At 39.4% G+C, this 11,686-nt stretch overlaps 1 protein-coding gene across 5 annotated transcripts in view; it reads right to left on the minus strand.

The window, feature by feature from the left end:
• LOC110831216 (uncharacterized) overlaps positions 1-11,648 on the minus strand; it is a 66,388-nt gene extending 54,740 nt beyond the window's left edge. For all 5 annotated transcript variants that reach the window (XM_087349156.1, XM_087349158.1, XM_087349159.1 and 2 more), the window contains exon 1: positions 11,404-11,648. The gene's annotated coding sequence lies outside the window, so the exon portion shown is untranslated. The remainder of the gene's footprint in view (positions 1-11,403) is intronic.
• Between the last annotated feature and the right edge of the window lie 38 nt (positions 11,649-11,686).

Below are 11,686 nucleotides of genomic sequence, written 5' to 3' on the forward strand. Positions count from 1 at the left end.
CAAGATGGTCATATAAACTTTTGATCGGAAAAGCTGAATGGAAGACAACCTGGAAGACACTGGTGTAGGTGGAAGGATAATATTAAATGGATTTTTAAACAGGGCGTGATTTTGTGGAATGGACTAAACTTATTCAGGACGAGGTCCAAATTGCGGAGTACTGTGTCCACGGTCGTGGATCTTCAGTTCCCATAAATAGATAATTTCTTGACCAATTATCAGCTTATTAAGAAGGATCTGGCACCATGAAGTCAATCATCTGCATCAAAATTTTGTCAAAACGTGAAGAATTGAGTCAGATCTATCTTATTATATATTAGCCCTGTAGAAATGCATTTATTTATACACATAACTACATTTGATAACATTTTCTTTCTTTTTTTCAGCACTTTCCTCTCCATCTCTCCCTTCCTCTCTTTGTTTCTCCTTCTTTTGAAGTAAAATTTGTCCATGACAGGGACGAGGTAACATGTATAAAGACTCCATTTATCTTTCTGTTTACACGTGAACATGAATGTGACGTCATTTTGTTCCTTACATGTTACTTCGTGTATAATTAATGACGTTTCTCTACGCTGTTCCTCAAATGGCGTTCAAGTGTACGGCACGCTTTACAAGGCAACAACGTGAATATGTGGGGTTCGAGTCTAGTTTGGGACATTTTCTGACAACCTGCTAGTCCACATCCAGCACTGCCTGACAGCGCCAAATTCGTCCCGTGGCGAAATTTTGCTTTAATTATGTGTTAATATATTCGAACTGCATTAAGACAAAAAAGTGTGGTACAGTCATAAAGAGAAATACGCGTTAATTGTTTTCCGACGTTTGTTATCTCGCTTTATAACATTAAAAAACAATGACTAAAAAGGGTGACATAAGACAGGTATAATAATTAAAACATTTCCATAACAATAAATTTGACCTTAATGTTGAGGTCATTATGTTCCGAGTCCACTGCATACCATCAGTGTTTATACTTGGCAAAGATGTTCCTCACTACCTATAAATAAATTCCGTAACAGTGCCAGTGTCTTCGTCGAAAAAATTATCACCTGGTCAAATTCTATGCTTCATGCGATCCCAAAGGTTTATCACAGTGTTCACAAAAGCCCTAAACTGGTCTTTAAAAACTGCCTTACAAACTTAATCGTTTTCTAAGATATAAACAAAAGTCAGGATCCTGGACTAGTATCCTAGTCCTAACAGAGATATCCGCCTAGCACTGCTCTTACTTCACGTTATCACGGCCGCCATTTTGGTATTATTTATGGCAGAAAATTGTAAGCACAAAGGTGGGGGTGGCATGATATTCATACCAACTTTCATAATTATTTCTCAAATATTACCCAGGATATTAAAAAGAGACATCCAGATGGGAGTGGACGAACCAATTAGCCCATCTCCCGTCATAAAATAAGGAAAAGGGAGCTAAAAACGTAAACGGGATGAGCAAGCCTGGCATTCGGAGCAAATTTTGCGGGCAAACATCACGGTGAACCCTCCACCAAGACGCGACTCGGTCTGCAGGATGTCGGTGGCAAGTACAAGCTGCCGTCTCAAGGCCTCGCCTTCTACGGCGATCGGAAGGGCACCAAGATGAATGAAGAAACGAACAAAGGTAAAAAGAGGTGAAATGTAAAAGAAAGGATCAAGGATGAATGACATTGCGAACGAGGTTTTCTGCTTGACAGAAGACGAAAAGGCGAAAGGTTACTTGGTACCATCTCACAAATTACAAAATACAGGAAGAACAACATCGCATGGTCAAGCTGGATTAACGACACTACTGAAGACACACAATGTTCAACAGCTCATCTATTACTGTTAGGGCAGTCCCTTATAGGAAGCTGTAATGCAGATCGGAAAAGGAGAAAAAGTGAAATTTGATGTGTTCAGGCTGCGAGGATGGTGACGCTGTTCTTCTGGGTTTTAGCGCCGTGCAAACTCGTCGGTAGACGCAAAAGTTTCAGAGAGACATACTTCAGGGCTGAAGAAAGAGACAACCGACAGCGCCAAAATCCAGAAGAACAACATCGTAAAATATAAACAGAGTTTCGGTGGTGAAAAACTCTTGTATCGTGCTGTTTGGATGATATGAAACTGGCTAAAGACAGGGTTAATTTGCTGGTTTCGATACTAGCGACGTTGACAATCTGGGTTATGCTGCCACAGTAGATTAGTTCGTTGGTTAGCTTAAACTGCAGAGGCTATATAGTGGAATAAGTTAGGAAAATCACTTATGGTGTGTGTGTTTATATGTTGGAAAACAGACGTTATGCTTGATAAATACGCTGCAGAATATATTTCTTAAAGCAGCGTGGTCGCCACACCCGGCCCGAGACCGCTTGTATGCAGGTCCGCAAAACCATTTGTTAATCTATTACTAGGTATTACAAGATCACATATCTTCTTTACTCCAAAGGATTTGAAAAATAAATCGAGATTCTTCTCTCGTCTGTTGCCTAAGTACAAGTGCCATACATGCTATCTACTTTAAATACCCTGCCGTGAGATAAATGTTTTCAATGTAAAACGACACAAGTTGTTGCAGAAGCAATTTCAAAATAATATGCAGTTCCACAGTAGAAGTTTTTTGAGCATATATTGTGTTAATTTTTCATTTCTGAAAAAGTGTTGTTAAAAACGACAAGATGTGGCTATTAGATTTTTTTAAAAAAAATTGTGCCACGAGGGGTTCCTTGATGCTATGGACTAACGAGAAAAATATTCTTGGCCCAAGGGCCAAGGGAAGAAAAACGTTGGACCACTCTGTCTTGAAGATTCTTATTACGTCCTCACTTATGCACGTTACACCCTGTTTTCAAGAACGCGGGTCTCCAGAACGAGTCAGAGCGTTACAACCATCACATCTACAGAAGAAGCTATAAAGATTAGACATGCAGTCGGTGGGAAACTAATATCATTACCAAAACTGAGGTTAAACTAGAAAACTATTAAAAGTAGTAGTCTGACTAATTTAATGAACTGAAAGTCAAAAATAACAACTGTAACCAGTTGACTTTCGACGCTTTTATCTGAATAGCCAACCAAACTATGGAACTCATAATGCATGCGTGATTAAAGACACAACAAGCAGATTATAAAGGACAGAAACGTGTCTGTTTTATATTTGGGAGGCATAGAAATATGTCGAAGTCTGCATTCGGTTGATGGGCGACGAAAAACTAGTGGCTACATGCGTTAACACTGCACTCACAGGCCACGCAACGTCCGTTGCCTTCGCCAGAGTTCATCAACATCGCAGCTATCCTGACGAGTAGGTGGACAAACCAAAATCACACAGCGCATTTATCATTCGCTTCCATCAAATCGTGAGAGCTTCGGGCATATTTAAATTATCATCCCGCAAATATCTAGGAAATGCAACGACAGTATATATACATATATAATAAGTACATCATATTAATTTGATTATAATTGCAATAATCATTTCAGGGACCTTCCTTTAAACATGAAAAGTGTTGCGGCCTTCAGAAAAATAATTTATTTCGGGGACCTGGTATTTGTGGCCAACAAAAACGCAGCGGAGTTTAAAAAGTGATACGTAAAATAGCGTGAAGTATAAGTAATTGAAGTAACTGAAGATTTTAGAGCAAAAATGTTTGCAGATGCAAAACGATGTGTGTTGTCTAATTTAAAGGAAGTTTAATATTTTTCAGATTTATAAAGTGAAGTTATTCAGATTTGTTGTAAATTTGTGTCTGTCGCGTCTTTAATTACATTGTTGTAATTAGGACAATAAATCGCACTGTTACAATCGCAATGTCACAACAATTATTTTGGGTCATACTGTTCAAACAACCTTGGATACCAATGTTGCGTTTGATATCATTGATGCATTTCTTATTCCGTTAACTGTCCTGATGACGTCAGCACCAATGACGTAAAGCGCAACTTCGGAATTTTAGTGTACTGCAAACAACACGCATTTCTAAACTTATATTATTATTATTATTATTATTACGAACGTCATGCTGTGTGTTGTTAATCAGAATCAAAGATAGGAGATGAGATTTGCAGCATTGCAGATTTCAGTTTTCAGTTTTCCCTAATGAAACTCCACAGTAAATACCAATTGGCTTTGGCTTGACCAATGGAAAACTTTTACTTGAGCGTGTCGTTCTACTTCGCGACAGGAAGGTCATGGATTCGAATCTTGATTCTTAGTAGCATAATAGTTACAGGATAATAACTTAAAATAAAAAGAGTTCTTGTTACATAGTCCTAAGGCATTATTCAATCATTCTACAACATGTCTAGTTGTCATCATTCACTATTATACACTTTCGGTCAAAAAGTGTCTTTAAATTACTCATGAAACAACCAGAGGGAAAATATTTTAAATATATATGATTCACAGACTTTTTGCTCAGTCTGTACTGTTCTGGCATTTCATTCGAGGTAAGGTAAACGAAAGTTGCCTACATCTGACAGCTGGACTCCGGGGAAATCAAATCTATGCCTCTCGAGTAGTTAAGACATGTTCTGTCATTACAAGAACCACGACTCTCTCTCTCTCTCTCCACAATTTGCATACCAGTACTCAGTTTAAGCTACTTTTACACGAAGTACTTAAAATGGCAGCGTAACGGGTTGTTTTGTCTGACCGTTTGTCTAAATACTAACATTTTTCAATTACATTTATTTTGCGGTCTGCATCAAAATGTCGCGCGAATTTAATTTTAAACATGATCAATAATCGATTCCCAGCAGAGGCACGGTTTCTCGACGCCGTAACGTTCAGGTGGGCTCAGGGGCGACGTAGCCCACTGTCCGAGTATTACAGCGGTTCTTTTCCCTGGGGTCAAAACGGCCGAAACGTGAAGATATCCATTCTCCTCCATCTAACACTAAAACTAAAAATGTCTAAGCCTATTATTCATTTGTACGTTTATCGGTGTAGATAATACATACGCCAAGATGGAAGCCAGTGGTTTCGACTGCTAAGGCTGCAGTGAAAACATGATGTATACTTAACCTTGTTTAATATGCCTTAAAGTTTGTGTCTCGCTTTATGACAACACGACCAATGCCCATGGAAGCTCCGCGATTTTAGGTGGAATTACTCACGTATCATTATGAAACACGCTAACAAATCGCGTAAACACAGCATAAATATTAAACTGTCTGACCAAAGACACAATCGTTAAAATGTGTAATTGCTATGAAGGATTAAAAATGTTGAATTCCTATATCCTTCGAGCCCAACTGCAAGGAACACAGAAAAGCATTCTCTATGAGAGTCGTTTAAGAAAAGTATGAAAAAAAGAGAGAGAGAGAAACAAAAATAAGCGAACATGCATACAAAGGAAGGAAAACAGAAAGAGAGAAACAAAAGAGGATGGATGTATAGCGACAGGGAAAGAAATAAAAAAGTTCTGAGTTTCGCATTCGACAACTTATGAACTCATTTTTATTTTATTTTATTTTATTTTATTTTGAGAACTCCAGTCGAGCAACCAATGCTTTGTTGTCGAAGCAAGTCAAAGCAGCTGACTATGTAGTGTTCGGTCCCCACTCCCATCCAGGGCGAAGCATGACGCGGGGAAAAAGCGACAGTCTTTCAGAGAAGGCTACTGCCTTACCGGCGGGTCACGCGACCTTCGGCTACGTGGTAGAAACAATGGTAATCTGTCTTACTGACATAAGTTGTGCGTCTGGTTCCGGACAACCCACCTCTCCGCAAAACAATTAACATGGCTGACACTTTGAACTTCAACACTGCGGCTAACATCGTCTGGACAGCAAGCCGTGCTGTGAGGAACAGAGTTTGGTCATGATCAATCAGATCGACGTGTAAAAAGTTGCATGAAGTGCAATGAACGATTAGATCGATCCTCTGTACACTGTCGATCGGCCATTTTAAATTACTCCACGAAACTGCCCCTCCCCTCCAAGTGGTAAAGGTGATAATGAAACAATGTCAGCGATGGCTCGGAATGCAAACGTCATTCATATCATCTATCGAATTTCGATTATAATTCGTATTGGGGGTCTACACTAACAGTGAGATCCCATTTTTCGCGAAGCTCAAGTCTAACCTGATCATCTTGCAACTTTTATTTTAAATATTCTTCGCACATTTAGCGTACAGTATAAGGGAGAATCTATGTAATAAATGCCGGTATGAGGCCGTGACAGGCTACTGGAAATATGACGCAGAAGGCCGCTGCTACTGATTACGTTTTCACAGCCACGATGAGTCAATAAATTTAAATTTACTAAACATTCTCCCTCCAATCAATAAAATAGGTGTGTCCTTGCCATATTTGGAGTTGCAGTCTTCTAGAGCAGTGGTATTCAACCTGGGACACGCGTACCCCCGGGGGTACGCGAAGACATCTTAGGGGGTACGTGAAATTTAAAAAAAAAATATTTTATGATAAACACTGAATAATCAGTAATGTAATTTATTTAATTTATTTTAGGTGTAGATTATATACTATGCATAACTTGAATTATACACCAACAACTTTGGGGGTACAAAGTTGAAAAGAATTATATCTGGGGGTATGCAAACAAAAAAAAGGTTGAATACTATTCTAGAGGACCCTGCATAAATGACAATCGGCTACGTTAGCTACGTTTTTTCAGGGTCCAAGTAAAGTAATGTTATATATTTACTACTGTGACAGAGTGCAATGCCCACAACAATCCTACGGTAAATATGGACCACCGAGAAAAACCTCAAACTTGAAATACTGTACATATCAGTTGAGTCTGTGGACCTATAGCTTCGGAATTTGACGGAGCGCCGTAAAATAACCGAGTGGCCAATGACCACATAATAGCCCACATACTCGTCAGATGATGCGGACTTCGTTATGATCGTAATGCCTGGCTTTCTGCGTTAGAAGTCACTTAATGTTACGGTTCTTGTGGGTGGACACGAAATCAGCTCAAGGTCGTTAAGAACTGCAACAGGTAAATGACTCGATGCTAGCCTCGCCTCCTGTACCGTCAGCAACGCATACAATGCATTGGGCTTCATCAGTGGCGGACCGAGCCCCTGCTTCACCGAGTTACATACGTCGTGGTGAAGAACCTTCCCTGCTCAGTTGGTAATTAATCATATGGTCATATAATCCCCTGATTTTACAGAACCCAAAAGTTCATTACCTCATTCACAAAGTCCGCTATTAAACGACAGAAAAATGTAGCCATTTATATTTGAACGTTTAAATTCTACATTTGGTGTCGATGTGGTCTTCTGAGTGGTAGTATCCTGAAGATGGAAACAGTATGTTCTCTTGTCGATGTTTGCCTCCTACCCAGAAGACCAACATCGACGTCATCACCGATGTGAGAGCCTCAAATTTTCACATTCGGGGTTTTAATTGACAAGCCTCCCATGCAGGGGATATCGACAGTTACTCTAACAGAGGAAAACGACCGAAGTGTGAAGCTGACCACTCCCTGAGCAGGACTTAATAGCGCAGTGATCAGACAAAGTGACAATTTTACTTATCCTATGAGTCGCCACTGAGTCGCGTCCAAATCTATTGGCTCGAAAAGTCGTCGCCATATAGACAGAGATAACAAATCCGACGATGACCTTCCACGCCAACAATGAAAAACCGAAGGAAGAATGAGTGGGTCGATAGTGGGTGATTTACTTAAGACAGACGTTCCTTCGTAATCAGTCATTGGTACAGTCCGACTTTCCAATCGTGGCACTTGATTGCGCATGAGGGGAATATGACAGAAATGGAGGGGGGGGGGGTTGTGTTACGGGTGGAGAATGGAGCGAGACAGATGGTAACCTATTGCAACTAAAGAACGTGTAACCCGCACACCAGTGTAAACCTGTAACGCCAAGCGCTGTATTAATGTATGCAAGCAACGTCAGGACGTTTCGAAAAAAAATTGCAATATAGCAGTTCCGATAAAACAAAACAGGAGGCCCTGAAAAATTCTGCATGTTTGTGACATCTGTTAGCCCTATCCGATATCAACCAAACCCCCAGAAATCTAACCATAAGTACTGACCAAATTGGATTGTACCAGAGCTATCAGGACCTGTCTCTTTGTTTTAATGGCAGAGAAAGGCTGGATCCTTTACTTTCGGCTGCAAAAAAATTTACACTGGTAGCTTTAATAATTTCGATGTTGTGCATAAGATAAAAGGTTTAAAAACACTGATTCAACCCAGACGATTCCCTTAACCACTGAGAAATAAGCCTAAAAAATCCCCATATCAATTCCAGGTGGACATCTGACTTAATCTGCAACACGACACGGATGTGTCAGTTAAGAGGTTAAAATAACCCTGTTACTGGCTGCATTATTTGTGGAGTTCATTACGTATGCACAGTCTATATGAGATTAATCACGTAGTTAAAGCATAAAATAGGTGTGCAATATAAAAAGCAATTTCAAAATTCCAAGAAAACTTGGGCGAAATGAAATGCACCTTTCTAATGAAAGTTTTGCGGTAATCTCAAATAGGGAAGTGTTTTTTCTACTTAAGCCTGTAAAAATAATCGGAAAATTAACTAATGCTTCAATAACCATAATACAATTAGGGCACAGTACTACATCGGCATTTGCTTAGAAGAACTTGGGAGAATGAGACAAATTACCGGCAATCCAGCTGATATTCGAACCCAGAAATTCCGGAATACAAGAGACACAGTACAGAACCATTAGATGGTCCTCACTGGAATGGTTCCTGTTTTCAAAGAACAAAGGATGATATAGAATTTACTAATGGAGGTCACAGAGACCTTCCAGGGTCTGCAGGTGGGAGGGGCCTTGTGACCATACTTACACCGCATTATCACCCATGGTCTCTGTCTGTTTCTTCAGCGTTAGTATACCAGGGCGGTGTAAATTAGCAGATGTTCACGAGGACATGGTTGTCACTGTTACTATTTAATTTGTGTTCAGAAATGAGCGCATAATCGGGAGGTCGCTTTCGTCACTCTATCCGCGTGTTTCTTCTCCGTAACTATACAACATATAAGCAGATTAAAGAAAACAATTGTTTACCCAACTTAAGAGACTAATCAGTAACTAATTTCCAGAAATTCATCCTACCGAATGTTGCAGCAGTGGCTGGCATTCCTGCTTCGAATTCTGCGAGTCCTGAGTTCAAATCTCGATCCGGACACGGCTGTTCTCACAGATATATTTCGCGGTTTTCCTAAGTACCTGGAGACAAATGCTGGTATAGTGCCTCAAAGTAGGACACGACCGCTTCCTTCCACACACAAATAGAACTTGACATGAGAGTCGAGTTTTACAGACAATATAGCCGGCCCCCGAGTAAAATTCAAACCGAAATCCTTCAAAAGCAAGGCACGTCTCAATCAACTCCGTACGTTCCTTTGAAACAAGCAATTACCGACTGCTAAAAAATGCCGTGGACAATGAAGTTATTTAAGCCAGGCAGTGTCGAAGATAAATCAGTCGTCGACTTCTTTAGAAGCTGCTCCAGGTAAAATCACATTACATTTTTTCCTAATTCTAGACGATCAGAAGGCAATAAGGACATCTGAAACGTCGGTAAGCTTCTACCAGATTAGACGGCGTAACAACCCAGAAGATAGCCATCTTCATACTCGCAGCCATAAGAACCTGAAATCTCACAAGTTCTGATTTTCGTCCTCTGTTCAACGTATGGCAATGTCTGTGGTGTGAGGTGAGAAATCCGTACACTCTCTTAGACAGGCTTTGATGATCCAGTGTTGTAACCGAAAGCATGGTCTTTGAAGGCTGTACAGAACGTTCTTACCACGCACCCAAAGGTTAATTTTTTACATCACCAAAGATATTTTGATGAGTCAACAACGGCGTGCAGAATCTATTGCAATGCGGTATTTAAAAATGTACACCAAGTATTCTCATAAAGTCAAGAAACTTTCTGCAAATAAAGTTCACATTTTCTTAATCTTACACAGTGGCCAGACGTACGGTATTAACGGGATTATCAATTTCTTTCATGCCTGTGTATTTAAATGTGTGTTAACTGACGTTTTAGAAATATAAATCGCAGTTCAAGCTTCCTTCAGGAAGCAATTTTGATTTCTTCACAGGGCCATTATTGTATCACCAACCACCAAGAAAATTTTTGTGTTATTAAAACTTCACTTTTCCTCGTTTTAGCATGGAATTGCCACGAGGTGCCGAGTAGTGCCAGACAAAAATTGGCAACTATTTCACGATAACCTGGCACAGCTTCCAACGTCGATGTTGGTCTTCTGGGCTGTAACGCCGTATGGACTTCAAGGTAAATACTAACGTTTCAGAAGAACACACTGTCTCAATCCTCAGGGCACTTCAGCACCAATATACATATATAAAATAAATTAAATGCAGTTTAAACTAATTTCTTCTCATCTTTGTTATCTGTACCATGGCGTATTATAAATTAAATTAAATAAATTAAAGTAGTTCACCAGGACCCTCCACGGAAACAACTTTCGGGAACCACTGCAAAATACAGCAATGCTTACTGCATTAAAAACGATAAGTTACATTGGAAAGTGCTGTCAGCTGTGCTATTTGAGGCCGGCCAGTCACATGAGTTGGTCCCAAGAATAACATTCACGTAATAAATATGATTTTCTGTGACGTTACTTACTACGAAAGTAAAAGGAATATGAGAAATAAAAACGTGCATTTGTATATATAACTCTATAACACAATCGCGTCTCACAGTAGCTACCTTCATACCTTTACGGTTTTAAACGTTTGTTCGTGTTAACTTTGTTATTAAAACAAAAACAGTAGGTAAACTGCAAATAGAAACATTCTGCAAGAAAAGCCTATGATATATACTAAATCAATAATTCCAGAGACAAAGAGAGGTTTAAAAAGGATTACAAGTAAAATAATTTGCAGAAATTTAAAATAATGCCCAATATATACTTTAAATTACACAAAATACTGGTTTAACTGGTATGAGTCACGGAAAAGAGGTGATAAGAAAGAAAACAGACGTGGCAGGAACGAATTTAGGACTCGTAAGTGGATAGTCAAATGCCAAACATTGAAGAGCACGACAAACGTGAGGTCGGTAATACAGAAGAGATTACTACATGAAGGAAGAGATTTAGAAGCCAAGTAGACGACAAACGTAGAGATAACTGGCAGAAGACAGTTATAAACACAGTCGAAATATGAGGGGAAGACTTTAAAATGAGAATTTTAAGGCGTAAAGGTACCTAATCTGTAAAGACAATACGAACGGGCTTAAAAACCTGGTCACCGAAAGTCAGGAATGGTGAAAATAACAGAGTTGCTAGGGGTAAGGAATTTCTTTACATGCGTGTGACATATGGCTAATTCTTAATGCCTTCATAAAATTAGATTTTGCCAAACAAAATTGTGGCGTAAATTCTAGATAAACATGATTATCGGAAAGAAGCTAATACTCACGTGGGTTACAGCATAAGTTGGCCACGGCTCTCAGCTACGTCGTGTCAGTAACCTTCTCTTTTTTTAGTTGATTTCAAGAAGAGTTTAGTATCTGTCACTGTTAATGCACTGTTACACTTTCAACACTCCAAACCATTCAAATAAGCTGACATTAGTTCGTAACTAGTTCGCAGCTGCCACGATCGTTTATCGGTGTTGCTTAATAAGTCCTCCTACGTTTGCCACATGATGTAAAAGTGTTAACTTTTCATTAAATATGCTGATTTTAAATTACGATATTTCA

Source organism: Zootermopsis nevadensis, unplaced genomic scaffold (genome assembly GCF_977971745.1).
Source record: "Zootermopsis nevadensis isolate Lab colony 2312 unplaced genomic scaffold, Znev_1.0 Znev_ptg000015l, whole genome shotgun sequence".
Taxonomy (NCBI): Eukaryota; Metazoa; Arthropoda; class Insecta; order Blattodea; family Termopsidae; genus Zootermopsis; species Zootermopsis nevadensis.